At 45.1% G+C, this 15,684-nt stretch overlaps 1 protein-coding gene across 1 annotated transcript in view; it reads left to right on the forward strand.

Moving 5' to 3' along the window:
• Positions 1-10,942: 10,942 nt before the first annotated feature.
• RASGEF1C (RasGEF domain family member 1C) overlaps positions 10,943-15,684 on the forward strand; it is a 116,066-nt gene continuing 111,324 nt past the window's right edge. Inside the window, exon 1 of the mRNA XM_084636182.1 lies at positions 10,943-10,961. The gene's annotated coding sequence lies outside the window, so the exon portion shown is untranslated. The remainder of the gene's footprint in view (positions 10,962-15,684) is intronic.

The following is a 15,684-nucleotide window of genomic DNA, read 5'->3' on the forward strand; positions in this document are numbered from 1 at the left end:
TTTGCTTCTGGTGTTCCAGTTCAGACCTATCTTTAATTGCCCATCTGTAATGTGTTAATCTATAAAGTGCCACATTATATAGGGAAAACTATTGCATTGAATGCTCTGGCCAGTGGTAAAGGGCTTTTTTTATTCTTTGAGCAGCTCTGGTCTATTTCAGTGAGCTCCCTGCTGGACAGCTTAAGAACTCTTGCCGTTAACAGGACAAATATATGCATCAGAATATGAAGAACGGCACTAAAATCAGAACCTAGAGAACTGCAGTGACTGCAAATTTGGAAAAAGAAAAGGAGTACTTGTGGCACCTTAGAAGCTAACAAATTTATTTGAGCATAAGCTTTCGTGAGTGAGCTGTAGCTCACGAAAGCTTATGCTCAAATAAATTGGTTAGTCTCTAAGGTGCCAAAAGTACTCCTTTTTCTTTTTGCAAATGTGGGTGGAATTCTTACATGTACATGGTAACAAGATGACAAATGGTGATGTCTCAGGGACTGACTTTCTCTCCACAGTCAGGACCAACTGCAATAACTATAAACATGAGGCATGATGGACCCTCAAGAGTGAGACACCTTGGCTCAGGGAACAGAACTTTCTAGGCAGGCGCACTTTGTCTGTGGGAAATCCTACCACTGAGGATCCTGACACCTTCAGTATGCAGTGTAAGACTCATTTCTTTGCCAGAGCTTTCCCACAATAGTAACCAACCTGCAGGAGTGAGTGGAAGGAAAGAGGCAATAATGGAAGAAATAGGACTGAAAAGATCCTTGTGCTTAGGTTAGGAAGGAGGGAGCAAAAAAAGTGATTTTATTGGCTTTATAAAATCGTTTAGTAAGGTATTCAGTTACAGCAGGTCTACACTACAGCAGGGATCAACACTCTGTGTGACTGATCCACCAGCAGTCCGTTTAGTGGGTCTAGTAAAGACCCACCAAATCAACTGCAGGTGGCTCTCCAGTTGACCCTGTAATCTACCCCGATGAGAAGAGTAAGGTAAGTCGATGGGAGATTTTTCTCCCATTAGACCCCTCCCCAAAAGGTAACTCAACTTAAGGTACGTCAACTCCAGCTATGTAATTCACAAAACTGGAGTTGTGTAGCATAGGTCGACTTACGCTGGTAGTGTAGACGTACTGCAATAAGGATAACGAGCTTGCTATAAAGACCGAGGCAGAGATGGGCATGAATGGAGCATGACATGATTTTGTGTTTAAACTAGTAGACTTCTTTCTTCAAGGCAGGATTTCAGAGACCACATGAGAGTCAGGTTTAAAATTGACCTCCACAGGAAGAGAACATATTCTGATGGAACATGGCAAAGAAATTATTTTCAAGTTCGACTTGAATACACAGACAACTGCCATGCTGGTGCTGGAGTCTTTTCATTCCAGACGATGAGCCTAACTGCTTGTCTTTTTCCCAAAAAAATAAAAATCATTTTCTCTTTTATTTAAGAAAATATTCTTCTTGCAGAATCCATATGATGTGATCCCCTGCCAACACAGCCCTCTCTTTCTCTATATCCCTAGCAAAGCTCTGCAGAAAAGCTTTCTTTCTTTGGACTGCTGAGCAGCAGCTCTTTCTCTTCTTGTGCATGCATTTTTCTTTTAATTATAATTTTGACAGTATCTATTTCAACTCATAAGTGTGAAATTAATGTTTACATAAACTGAACTAGTTAAAGTAAATTAAAGTGAACTGTCACCTTCCAGTCTTGGCTGGAATAGAGAATAGTACATGTAACACCACACACTGTCGCATTGCAGGAATAAATAACTTGACATTTTGAGTTATCTGAAGCTTAACTAACAAGGGATTCCCTCTTACTGGAATTTTAGTCATTCAGTTTGAACTCAATATGCATTTGAAACTGTGGTTTGTAAAATAGATTTTGCACTTTCAAACTTGGCTTCTTTCTTACTACCAAATACTTCTGAGTGATCTTTTCCCCAGTGATACCAGCCACAGATTGCATGACTGGCTCATCAGCCCATCATTATTTTATATTTATTACCTTTCCTGCCAATGAAAATCTTATAAGGGAATGAATTATTCACCTCTTTGGTTTAAATGTGATTTGTTTCAGCTCAGATTAATAATTATTACATTAGCAATACATTTCTGCTTTAAGGCTTCTAATGGAAAGTATCCTGTGATTCTTACTCAAATACTTCTTAAAAACAAGACTTTACACCATTTCCCTGTGTGATCAATTAATGTTTAAAGGGACAAATCAAGTAAAATAGATTTAAAATTTTTGTAAATTTTACTTTTCACCATTTATGGTACTTACTTTCTGATTTCCCTTACCTTGTGCTTGAACCATGATTCATATTTTATTTTGTGATGGGATAGCAGGCAGGCCCATGCTTCTGATTTTATGGATCTATTTTTGGAGCAGCTTGTCAGCTGCTGACAACCAGCCTTGAAGTCAATGGAGCTACACTGCTTTACAGCAATCGAGGATGTGGCCCTTTTGTCTTGAACCCAGCAAAAATACCAACTCCCAAACCAATACAAAAAAATCTTAAAGTTGTAACATAGCATATGACCTCAGTCAGTGATATCTCTTCTCTTCTCTTCCTTCCAGCCCGGGGTTGCATCTATAAGTGTTCGTCTCCTAGGACCTCATCCAACTCCTATGGAAGCCTCTGGGAGGTTGGTCAAACCCTTACCTAATACCTAGGAAGGTCCCTCAGCAATGGAATGTTTGTCATGCAGTGTTAGAATTTACTAGCTGATGATGAACTGGATACAATTATAAAGGTGCATCTCTCACAGGGTGAAGTAGCAGATTCCAAACTTCACCAAGTTTATCTTCCCAACTAACGACTGCTAGCCTGACCCTATTCTGACTCAAGTTATTTCAAAGTCATTAGGCCAGTGAAACCGAGCAGCCTTGGGGTCAAGCTCTCGCAAATGTATCTCAATTACCTACCTTTGTACAGTACTTCACCAAGCCTCATTCTCTCTTATAGAAGCAATAAGTTCAGCATGTGATCTGCACACAGGCTGTGCTTCAATGGAACACTGAATGATTGCTGATGTCCTCTTCAACATGGCTCTGATTAATAGCTAATTTGAGCCCTTATGAGCAAATTTAGGCTACTGCTTCTTGACTTGCACAGTGATATGGCTGTTACTGTCACCTGGCAGGAATCCTGGCAAGAGAAGAGACTTGCCTATTCAATATATCAGCTGAAGTATTAAAGACTTTGCAAATTTTTTAATCCATTCAAGGCCCTAGTCTCTCCTGCTATAAGCCTATTAAAGTCCAGTGAGGCTACACAAACAGGTACATACAGTCTGAAATCAGGTTAGGCTGAGTGATGACCCGTTCCATACACAGAAGAAAACACAATACAAGTAACTGAGAGACTCAGAATAGAGGTCTCGATTCAGCAAAATAGTTAAGCACCTGCTTAAATCCATTACTGCTGCTATGAATGTGTATTATGATAGGAGCCCTAGCTCCTAGGAACTATCTGATAGGTGCTGTACAACTGTATAATAGAGACAGTCCCTGCTCCAGAGAACTCACAATGTAAGCTCATAGGCAACTGGTGGATACAACCAATGAACAGGGGGAGCACAAGGAAAAAATGAAGTAATCATGGTTAGTACTGAGAAAGGTTGATCACCACTAACTAGCTGTCTCACCATCACTGAGTTTTCTGTAGGCATTACAGCACATGCCCCTCTTTCAGGACGTCCATAGGACTTAAGCATGTGCTTAACTTTAAGCATGGGTTTAAGTGCTTTGCTGAATTGGGGCCACAACGCTCCAGCCAACCACTTGAATCCTGGACCAAGATGAATTTCTTGAGCGTAGTGACCACTGCAAGTCTTACATGAGAAAACCCCTGATGTTTAGTTGGGTTTGTCAATAGAGTTTCTCAATAGCTCTCAAACTGGGTACATTCTGTCCAGCCAGAAGAACTGAAGCCCCCTTATTTATTGTGATTTTTAACTTGGATTAAACCATCTCAACACAAATTCCAGTGGTCAGTGATGTCATAGATTCTTTCCACAGAAAACACTCCCTGGAGCATAATACTGTCAGGAAATGGAAGCCCTCTCACTTGCTGCTTGTATTTATTGTAAATACCCTGACTGAAGGCTTTTGTTTGGTGGTTTGAGAGGAAGCTTGTTTCTACCCTTCTCAACTGCACCATTGTCCAAGCCTGGAGAGTAATTAGGATCTGATCTGTGAAGAAAAGATCCAGCGTAAGAGACCTTTTATATAAGTAAGGATGAAAATAGTTTTTCCATTAGACTATCTAGGGGCTTTGTCAAAATAACGGTCGGCAGCAAGGAGCCATTTAGGTTATATCTACGGTTGGTGCTGGGCGTGAGAGTCACAGCTTGACTAGACATGGTAGCTCTCCTTGAGCTAGCGTGCTAAAAATGGTAGCTGCGGTAGCACAACCAGCATGGGGTAGCTGCCCCAAGCAGGGTCTGAACAGGTTTGTATTCAGGGAAGCTAGCCCCTCTCGCAGCTCACCACGGCCCATGCTATTGCGGCTACACTCCTGTTAGCGCTACCGTAACCCAGGCCTGCTTGGTGTGGCACTCTGTCGCCCTCTAGTGGCAGCTACACCAGTGGGTGAGTCTGCTACAGCCTGGGCCAAGGGATGTATCTTTTAGCTAATATAATAGAGTGGCTCATGCATTAAGCTTCAGAGGTCCCAGGTTTGATCCCGGCCCAAGACAACCGGAGTCTGTCGGCATTACGCTAGCTCAGTGAGAGCTAACAAAAGAATGCGTGCTTGTGCTGGGAAGGACACACCCAGCTCCAAGTGTAGATGTAGCCTGAGTGTCATGGTGCTGTGGTTTCTCCAAGCTACCAGGTCAAATACTAATGTTCCTGTGACCCTCATTAGTCACAACAAAACTATGCCTCTGTCTTGCCCCAAATGAACACCTTAGTTCTCTGCGCCCCAAGAAATATAGCCCTGCCACCTCATTCCGGGCATTTTCTAGCACCGTGGAGATCAATAGGAATTTTGCCACTGAGCTGAATTGGTGCAAACAGGACACAGAGCGGGATAAGGCCTTTGCTATCTCACTAATGCCACATTTCTCAGACGCTGTCCTGGTTGGATCAACAAGTGCTCTCTTGTCTGATTCAAAGGTCTAAAGAGCCTTCACTTGTTAAGCAGTACAACTCCTCCCTTACCCCCATAGACCTATTTCCTCCAGCCAGCAAGCATTGCAATATTGTGGTGGTAAGGTATCCAGAGTTAGCTATACAGATACTGTGCATTAAGAGAGAGACAAAAATATGAGGGGGAAAGAGGGAAGAGGACAAGGGTTTACACAGAAAAACTCCTTTTGAATCCCATTCCCCTGCAGCTGATCCATGCAGGTGAGCCATCCCCCTTACATACACCCCAAAGTCACCAGAGGCAGCAGAACAACCCACTCTGCTGCTGCTGCTGCCATGTGGAATAGGTACCAAGCAGGGAGGGAATCCTCTATGAGATGCTAAGGAGGGGAGAGCACAGTGGGGCAAGAGATATTGACGGGGTCAGGGTTGTAAGACTGATGGAATTGGGTATGCAATTACTAGGGGTTTGTTGAAGAGGGAATGAGTATGGAGTCAGATGTTTTGTGGGCAGAGAATATATTACCCAGGGAACATTGCTTCTCTCACTGACTATGGCTTTAAATTTTTTGATGGATTCCTTTGTTAAAAAATTGGCAGTATATCCCCATAGCTACCTATGTAATTAGTAGATAATACATCACACCCATTCATCAACATCCAATGTTCTTGCTCTGGGTGCAGTTCAATGTGTTTGATCTATGAATTCCCTATGTGGCTTGTGGTTAATGGCTGCCTTCGAGCTTGCTCTCGCCCTTTTTGTCATCACAGTAGTGGAGATCAAACGGGCTGGTTTTGCTTTGAGGTCTTTGACCTGGACTGTGATAGTGGCTGGCTGAGAGTTCTTGGGGGGGGAGGGGGAGAAAAGCCATTGACTGAAATTCACTCCTCCTGCTGGTCTAACAAAGCATGAGTTTATGGCCTTCAGGGCACGATGTAAACCTCATCAACTTCCTCAGGCTTTTCTCTGGGGAGGAGGATGCATTGACTTGATGATCAAGGAGCTGCATTGAATTGGCACTGGTCAACATGTTCTTTCTCTGTTATATTTATGCGCAGGGCTAGAGATTTAGCGATGGGGCCCAATTTACAAAGCAAATAAAATAAACTGATGTGCACAAAGTCAATCCGATTGGATAATTGCCCATTAGTTTTAAGATTAACCCAAAACCAGCAGGCAGAGCTCTCCCAGGGAGAATACTGTTAACTGCTGCAAACTTGACTTTACAACCAAGAATTTCTTGTTAAAAATGAATAAAAATAGATGTTTTGCTGCAACTTAAATTTTATAATTGTGTTCAATCAAATTACTCTGCAGTACTTACTAGATGACAATTGTGTAATTGATACACGTCTCCGGTCTCTGTCACAAAGACAATGGTCAGTGCAAGCATTTTGAAAAAGATCAGGTTCCTGACAGAAGAGGAAATCTATGTTTAAATAACGTAATTATAAGCAAGACTACAACATCCTATGTGCTGTTGATTGGCGTTCTTTTTGCTGCTTCGTCAATGTAGTTTTGTGCAAGACACTCTGCTAGGGAGGGCATAAAATGAATTTCCGGATGATCAAATAGGACAGGATGAAAGTAATGGTAATTCCACATAGGCATAGCTGTACCATGCCAAAACTCGCTCAGTGGGAAATATGCTGTTGAATCCCTGATGGAAAAGCATGCTATTAAGTCTCGGCTTCACAGTCTGATGTCTGCATTGCAGTTTAGAACATGCAGGGTGACACAAGGCGGAGGAACATAGCCATGAGAGATCTGTATCCTTCCCATGAAATACAGCATGTACCCACTTTCTTCTTTTCCCCTCCAACTCTTGGTAGCAGTTCATCAACTGAGGGCTAAATCCTAGTCCCAGCAGACAGCTAAAGCAACCTGGCTGTGTGCTGGGAAAGGTCTAGGGGAAAACTAAATCCAGGCCTGCAGCCATTGCACTTCCACTCTGCAAAGAATGGACAGTGGATTCACATTGCCAGAAATCCCTTATCCTATCCCCAAATTCCCCTTTTAGCTGCATACGTAGAGCAGTGGTCTTTAGACAGCACTTATGAACTCTGTAGGTTCCACCAATCCTGCCCTCTGGCTTCATCACCCACCCATGGGCAGAATGGCATTGCTGCCACTTCATCCCAGGCTCTTTGCCTTTTGGGGGGAGGATTTCTCCTGGGGGGAAAGAAAAAGGGAGGGAGGAAGAAAGAGCAGGAGAGGATGGAAGGAGAAAGGGAATCTGAGGCTGAAAACTTTCTAACGTTCCCAACAGATTCAAAAAAAAATTGTGAAACAGAAAATCTACATTTTTAAACAGAATGTAACAATTCCCTTTTTTATAGCAACGTTTCTCTTATGCAGGATGTGTCATCTGAAAAGAATGTACTCCATTTTACTTCTGATTCTATACCGTTTGTGTTAACTGCCATTGCACTGTGCTATGACTGTTTAGCATTGCCAACCATGAATTACTTTCTTGTATATGTCAATTTGAGGCAGGCTCTACACTTTTACTGTAATTTTTGTATTTCAGATTATTAAATTGTTAGTACTGCAGGTAACAAATAAAAGAGCAGATAGAAATTAATAGAAAAATAAAGGAATTACATAAAATAGTTAAGCAATGGGATGACATGTAACGTGGGGTAGTGTGTGTGCATAAGATCTATAATTCGCTACCTGGAAGCATGCCACATTGATGTGAATTTTAACAGGTTTTTTAGCGGTTCATAAAATAAAATAGCTGTTATGAACTGCTCAGAGTTCAGAACTGCATGACCACTTTTTTGGATGACTGTAATAGTCAAAATTACCATTTTTCTTCTAGCAACAAAGAATTAAAGTTCAAGCAGCTGAGGCTCTTTTAGCCTGGTGTGATGCTTGTTGCAACTGACAAATGATCCTAAAACCCTACCTTTTGCACTAAAAGAAAATTTTTGTTGTTTACTGATAGTATAGGATCCACTGGGTGTGTGCATTTGTGTTTTCAGAAAGCAAAATTTAAAAACATAACAAAATGGAAATAACAATCAGGTGCTAGACCAATACCATTGATACTGTGTCTGACTGTATGGGAAGTTCTCTTGCCTCACTTCCAAGGGAAACCTTTGTGATAGGACTTCAGGGGTAGCTAGAATAGAACATCTTTGAGAATGTGGTATAATGTTCAGCCAAGGTAGAACAGAAACTAGAGAAACCTATCAGTCCCTTGTCTCTACCCTGCCTGCTAGCAGGAACCTCTCTTTCTAGTAGGTATATTAAAAATGAAGGATAATATCCTCATGGGGGAAGGGACACTGGATGGGTCTATGGTGGAAAGAAAGCTAGCTTCCATGGGACATAGAAATTCATAGAAGGCTAGGGTTGGAAGGGACCTCAGGAGGTCATCTAGGCCAGCCCCCTGCTTGAAGCTGGACCAATCCCCAATTTTTGCCCCAGATCCCTAAATGGCCCCCACAAGGATTGAACTCACAACCCTGGGTTTAGCAGGCCAATGCTCAAACCACTGAGCTATCCCTCCCCCCCAACCATCTATTATGTGGGGATTCAGAGAGGAAGAGGCTGGAAATGTTAGTTGTTATGGCTTCATCCTGCAGCTGTAGATCTTGGGGATCCTTATCCATTGTGGAGTCACAAGTCATCTCCTTACTGTCTGCTCAGGGCCCCACCCCTCCCCCACCCCGCTCAGTTGAGTAGCAGCCATGGAGGGTATTTTCTGCCCAGAAATCTAGGTGCAGAGTCAGGGAGCAGACCCTCACTCGTACAACCCTCTTCCCTCCAGCACCTACAGAGCACAGCCTGAAGCCCACAGCCATGGCGGGGCAGGTGCACCACACCAGGGCCAGTAGCAACGTATCACCTCCTTCCTGGAGCAAGATCTCTAAGCATAGGATTGCACATTAGTGTAGATCACCCAGAGCCTCCCCAGGCCAGTTATTTCTTCTGTCCCTCTGGTGTATGTGGAATAATTATCACAATGTACATCTTCTCATTAAATCCAGTAAACACTCTGGGAGAGTGACTTACTATAAGTGAGGTTTAGACTAGATGACCTTGGGCTCCATTCTGTCTTCAATGCACAGTGCTGACTTTTTGTTTTAATTAAAAGTTCAAGTTCTGGGCTTCTGTAGGAGACACAGCCCAGGGGCCCCTAGCCCATCATAGAGTAGCCAGGAACTGCCCTGCTTAAGGCAGCCTCAGCTCCCAGGGTTCCTACATGGTAGCTCTGCAACCTGAATTGACTCTGACTTGCAGTAGTCATGTGCAGTATGAGAACTCCTGCCTTGTCCCAGACACACCCTTGCTGCTGGTGTTTGCACAGGGGCCCTCAGCAGCCCTGTGCTGGGGGCATTCTCCTTTGGCTAAGGCTTTTTATTATTTATAAAGTCCAGTTCCAGCAGGTCCTCAATGGCTCAGAAAATGGCTCAGGAGCATTTCACCCTGTCACCACGTGAAAGAAATCTGGTCGAGATCAGTACTGCTCAGAAGTCATTTCCCTCCCTTGACTGCTTGGCCTACATGAAATTAATTAGTGGGTCTGGCCCATTTTCTAACATTTACACCCTATACGTGGCCTGCTCTTGTTGGCAGTCTCTAAAGAGAGACCCAGGCCTGAATGGAAATAGGGACTGAACTGATCTGTGTAGGCCTTGAGCTAGTCCCTCCTGCTCAGAGGTGATGGAGAGTATAGGAGCCCCTTACACTGGCAGCCTCTGTTCTCTAGATAGAGGTAACTTCAGGCTGCAGGGCTGAACCTTTTCTCCAGCACTAAACTAGCCTTACAGAGAATGGTTCAAGCTATTGCAAATGCTTAGGAAAGTGAAGGCTTCTGCTCTGGTCCCTACATATATTTTTAAAAGAATGTGAACTTAAAAAAAAAATCTGCTCATTGTTCTACTGCCTTGTGTGCCAAATCCCAGCCAGGGGGCAGGGTTTTCAAGGAGAAGTAAGCTTCAGTGTAGTGTAGTGTCTCTCTCTCCCTTCCTGTCATGTCCTACACCTGCACCTCCCCTCCAACAAGGGATTCTGTGTGTGAAGAAGGTCCCGGTGCCTGTGCTGGCCCCTGAGCCTGCTGCTCGCCTCCTGCACGAACTCTGCCCAGTAGCCAAACTCCCATGTTGATTAGCTCAGCTGCCAGCCCCCATTACCAAAGAGAGAGGGTATGATTCTATTAGGGACCAGCTGTCCTGCCTTAGCCTCTTACCCGGCTGCGCCCTCCCCTGGCACACTAGACTCAGAGGCTTCCTGCCTCTTGGACTGGAGTGGGTGCCCCGGCTGCCTGGGAACGCCAGGGGGGAGACTCCCTGCTCCCCAAAGACGCCGGCAGCTGCTTCCAGTTCCTACCCCCGCTCAAGGGCTCCCCCTCTCCCAGCCCTCTGGGACAGGCACCCTGTGCCCTCCAGGCAGGAGCTGACTGACAGCAACTAGGGCCAACGGGGTGCAATCAGAGCCGGAGCCTATGCGGCGCTTGCACCTGTCTCCTGCCCAGGGCCTAGCGCCCTCCCTGCCCCCGGGCGGCGGGGCAAGCGGCGCTCTGCGACCCCCTGGGAAGCCGGGTGGGGTGGGCGCGGCGGGGAGGGGGCGAAGCCGCTGCCCGGCGCGGCGGCCAGGCGGCGCTCTCCGCCCTCGCCGCTGCGCCCCAGGCTCTCCGGGCTGCTGGGAGGCGCCGCGCGGAGCCGGCAGCAGCCACTCGGCAGCGGGCGGAGGCGAGCGGGTCCCTCGGCGGCGGTGGAGGGGAGCTGCGCTGCGGGGCGCTCGGCAGGGGGCTGGGGAGCGCGGCCAGCCGAGCTCCGGGGATTTAGCCAGCGCGGGGCTCTCTCCGATGGGCTGGAGCCGGGGGAGGACGCGCGCGGAGCTCCGGTGAGTACAAGCGTTCGCCTCTCTGCCCTGGATGGTCCCGCTGCCTGGAGGCGCGGTGAGCATCCGCCGCTGCCGCTCTCCTTGACCCCGGCACCTCCAGCGCCCCCCCTTCCACAGGGCTCGCTGGAGCCGGTCACTGGCTTTGGGGTTTTTTTGACCCAAAAATATTTTTTTTAAAAAAACCCCTCTGCAGACGTGGCAGGACAGAGCTGCCCTGTCCTCGGCTTTAAATGCACGTTGGCAGGGCTGCAAAGCTGGCCTGTCTGCTTAAACAAAATGCACCCCCGTGCATCTGTGAACGTGACCAACATCTGTTGTGATGCACCTTGGCGTGTTCTCCGAGCCCTGGTTGGGAGCGGGGGGCATGTTTCTAAATGTGGGATTGCAGACCGGACAGGAGGGGAGTAATGCAGACAGACTGGGCATTTACCCGCATGGGGAACCCTGAGATCTAGAGATGGTTGACGATGTGGACAGATCCGCTTCCAGTAGCGTTCTGGCGTTTCTCGTGTGGGGAAGGTAAACTTTGCGTTTAACGATGCAGTCCTCCATCGATTGATGATGCAACCCGAAGCCGATTAGCAAAGGGATGCGATGCATTGTCATTTGTTGCCGGAGAAATGGGGAGTTTGACGGGGGATTGGAGGGGAATGAAACTGCCCTCCGCGCTGAAGGGTTGTGAGAAATCCGGGGGAACAGCGTGGGACTGGAGGATCCCCAATGGTTAGGGCCTGATTGGATGTACTTAAATCAAAGTGGGGGGGGGGGGCAATCAGTGCCGGTAGCACTGAAGTTGTTGAATTAGGCTGGAGGGGTGTGCGTGTGTGTGTTTAGAAATGCGTTCTTCTTTTTGTGGATCCCAAACACCTCTTTCAAAGTGATGTGTGGATCCAGTTTGTAGGTGCTCGGGTTGCCTACTCACAAGGAAACACCTGGCATTTTACCCAAGTTTTTCATTTCTGTGGCTCTAACTCCAGTTCCAAAATCTTGACCGTGCGATATTCTTTTATTGAGAGACAGTTACCTCTTTGCACACACGTCCTTCAGTGAGGGTTTGGGAGAGCAGCCAGTAGTCTCGCTCTGATGCTTAGCTTTATTTCCATTAGGAATCCTGGGCTACCAGGTACTTAGCTTGAAACATTTGTTTCAGGCCCAACCCTGACATATAAAATCTCAATCGGAGAGTAATTTTCTTTAAACCAAATTTGATTTAAATTGACGCAGCTGTTGGAGAAAAACACTGGGAAAAATGTCCTTTCAGGGGCTGTTTTCTCTGTCTCAGGTTTTAAAGACCGCTCTGTTAATAGATTCACTATTGTTGTTTTTTTCAGGAGATTAATCTATAATGTGGCTGACTGGCTCCTGTTATTTAAAACAAACCCTCAAAATGGACAAGTTAGATTCTGAAAATCACCAGCTAGGCACTTGCAATTGTTTAGAACAGCTGTAATATGCACATTCCTATTAACAGCGAAGTGGTTTCAGTCCCTGGCTTTACCTTTACGGTTGAAGTGAGCTGTAGCTCACGAAAGCTTATGCTCAAATAAATTGGTTAGTCTCTAAGGTGCCACAAGTCCTCCTTTTCTTTTTGCAAATACAGACTAAGGCGGCTGTTACTCTGATACCTGTTATATATCTCTGTGGCTCTCAAAGATTCATTTACACTATGAACAAGTCCCTAGTACTAATTAGCACTCCACGGGAGCAGCTGCAATGGACCCTGCCTGTAATCAGGTGAATACTACGTGCTGGAGATTGAGACGATATAGCCAGTGATGTTGTGATGCATGGTGTGAAAGATCCACTCCGGCAGCCGGGCTTCAAAGAGACAGTAGCATAGTGTGAAGCTCAAGGCATGAGAGATGCTCAGGAACAATTTGTTCCTGGACTATATTTTCGGAACCCTTTTTAAGTCTTTGTTGGTTTAAGCCACTCCATGTTAATTTAATACGGGTTTTGTGGCGTAGCTATCTGTAATCGAGGGAAGATAATATTTACACTTACATTTTCTCTGCTCTCTGTGTGTGTGTGTTTAACCGAATTCTAAAATAGAAAAATCTACATTGCAGTGAAGAAAACTGCTGCTCAGGAGTTTTGTATATTTAAAATTTTCTTCACTGCAGTAGCTTCATGGGATACACGTTTTGGGCCAAATTCTGTTACACTGGTGGACAGCCAGAGTGACTCTGTAGTCACTGATTTAAATGGAATCGCTCTAGATTTACACTGGTGTAAGCAAGAGGAAAATTTGATCTATTATTTGATTATGTTAAATCATATCTTGCTCCATTCTACCCCAGCATAACACAAAAGGCCCAATCCTGCAATCCTTACTCAAACAAGTTTCAGAGTAACAGCCGTGTTAGTCTGTATTCGCAAAAAGAAAAGGAGGACTTGTGGCACCTTAGAGACTAAGCAATTTATTTGAGCATAAGCTTTCGTGAGCTACACCTCACTTCATCGGATGCATACTGTGGAAACTGCCAGTGGAAAAGGCAGTTTCCACGGTATGCATCCGATGAAGTGAGCTGTAGCTCACGAAAGCTCATGCTCAAATAAATTGCTTAGTCTCTAAGGTGCCACAAGTCCTCCTTTTCTTTTTACTCAAACAAAACTCCCACTGATTAGAACCTGCCCTGCCAGGTTCTAACAGTGGGACAGTTCATGCTATCTAGATCCATGCACAAAGCTAGGGAAAGTTGCCTCTTTCTCTGGCTGCTGCAGCGCTGCCCATCCCAAATTACCCCCACTGCCTCGTCTCACCCCATTGCCCCTTACCCTTTATTTCCCCCAAGGCCACCACCTCACTTTACATGTGCATTTTCTCCAGGGTCCAGGCACCTAATTAGTGGAGCCATGACTGCAGGGCTCCACTAATTTGGTGGTGGGTGGTCCTTCATTCTCTCATATGCAGCCGCCCAGGTGCGCACCTTATAGGGAACTATCTGCAGATCACTTGAATGGAGCTTGCGGGCCACTGGTGGTCCGCGGACCACAGTTTGAGAACCTCTGCACTAGAGTGTATTAGTTTTATACTGGAAAAATTCTCTGTCCTGGGATCGACGATTTCTTGGAAAGAAGATGGAGAAATTTAACATTCTACTTCGCTGCTGCATTAACCTGCCTTTCACATTTTGCAGTGGTTTTAAAAGATATAATTCCACCCCCACCCCCGTTTGTCAGTTTAGAACAGTTGGAGATCTTAACACTTCTCCATTGGAGCCTGCTGTCCTCCTAAAGCACAGAGTTTTAAATAGTCTTAATTTGATCAGCAAAGAGGAGGATCATATGCTTATTGAACCCTATATCACAGCTCCCCCAATTTAGCAGAGGAAGAGCACTATGTGATGTTAAAACATAGCACATTTTACTGAAGAAGAGCCATTAGTCGATGGGAAACAGAAAACATTTTTATTGCCCCATCAAGCCAACTTTCTCTAATGATGTTCAGTTGAAAGGATTTAGAGTGGTATTTAATCAAATTTAGGGACAGTAATATTAAAAGTCCTTAGAAATAATTAGCAGCCTTCTTTAGAGTCTTGGGTAGTTTAGCTGGGTAAGAATGTGATTCATATTTTTCACATCACTGGCTGAGTGTGGTACTGTTGTGTGTAATCTGGATAATGTTTACAGATCTTTCAGCAACCAGGCTCTCTACTCTGGTCCTTCAATTGCCCAAGGCTTTGCTTTATATACTTCTTTAAAGCAGAGAGTTTTCAAAATTGTACCTGGAGGCTAGCTATTTGTGTATACTAAAGGACACGGGACACTAATCAACCAATCAGCAGGCTGGTTTGATGCAACAGGAAATACTGCTTCATGCAATGTGCCATTAGTGCATGGAACATATTGCCACAATATATCATCAAGGCCAAGAGTTTAGCAGGATTCAAAAGGGACTAGACGTTCACGTGGATCACAAGCGTAACCTGAGTTAGAATAGTAAATATGAACATTAATCAAGAGTTTTGAAAGGGATATAAACCTCCTACTTCAGGGTTTAAGCCAGCATCTAACTACAGGGAGTTAAGAGAAGACTTTCCTGCAGTGGACAGGTTATTATTATTATTGTATTACTGTACACTTAGGAGCGCTACAATATCTCTGCTATACAAACACAGAACTAAATATGGTCCTTGCCCCAAAGAGCTTACAGTCTAAGTATAAGACAAGAGACAGCAAATGGATACAGACAGATCAATGGGGGAGAGTACAAGGAAACTATAAGACCACACTGGCTGGCATGATAGGCTGTGGTTTCAGCATACCAGCAACCAAGCCAATGGCAAGGTTTTTGCAGACTTCACAGCAAAGGAGAGTTTTCAGGAGGATAATGTGTCCATTTTATGGATGTTTAGGGGGAGCTCCTTCCAAGTTTATTATCCCATAACTGTCTACAACACCTCCTCTGAGGGATCTGGAACGTGACCGCTGTTGGTGCCGGGATCCTGGAATAGGTGACCTGTGTTAGTCTGATTCAGTGTGGCAATTCCTATGTTCCAAGAGGGTCTTTTAAAACTATCCCAGCTCCATCGTATCTAAGTCCTCCGTGGGTAAATTAAATTTGCATGGTGAGATCAGTGTGCTTTCTGCTCTGCTCCTGTCCTTGATGAATTATAGTTTTATTTAAAGATTGTTAGGCTGGTTATGGTGGAAATATTTTGTCTAAGATTGCTCCTGTGCATCCCTCATGCAGGCGGGCTTCTTTAGGAATACAGAAATT

This window comes from Lepidochelys olivacea, assembly GCF_965140295.1.
Source record: "Lepidochelys olivacea isolate rLepOli2 genome assembly, chromosome: 8".
In the NCBI taxonomy this organism is placed as follows: Eukaryota; Metazoa; Chordata; order Testudines; family Cheloniidae; genus Lepidochelys; species Lepidochelys olivacea.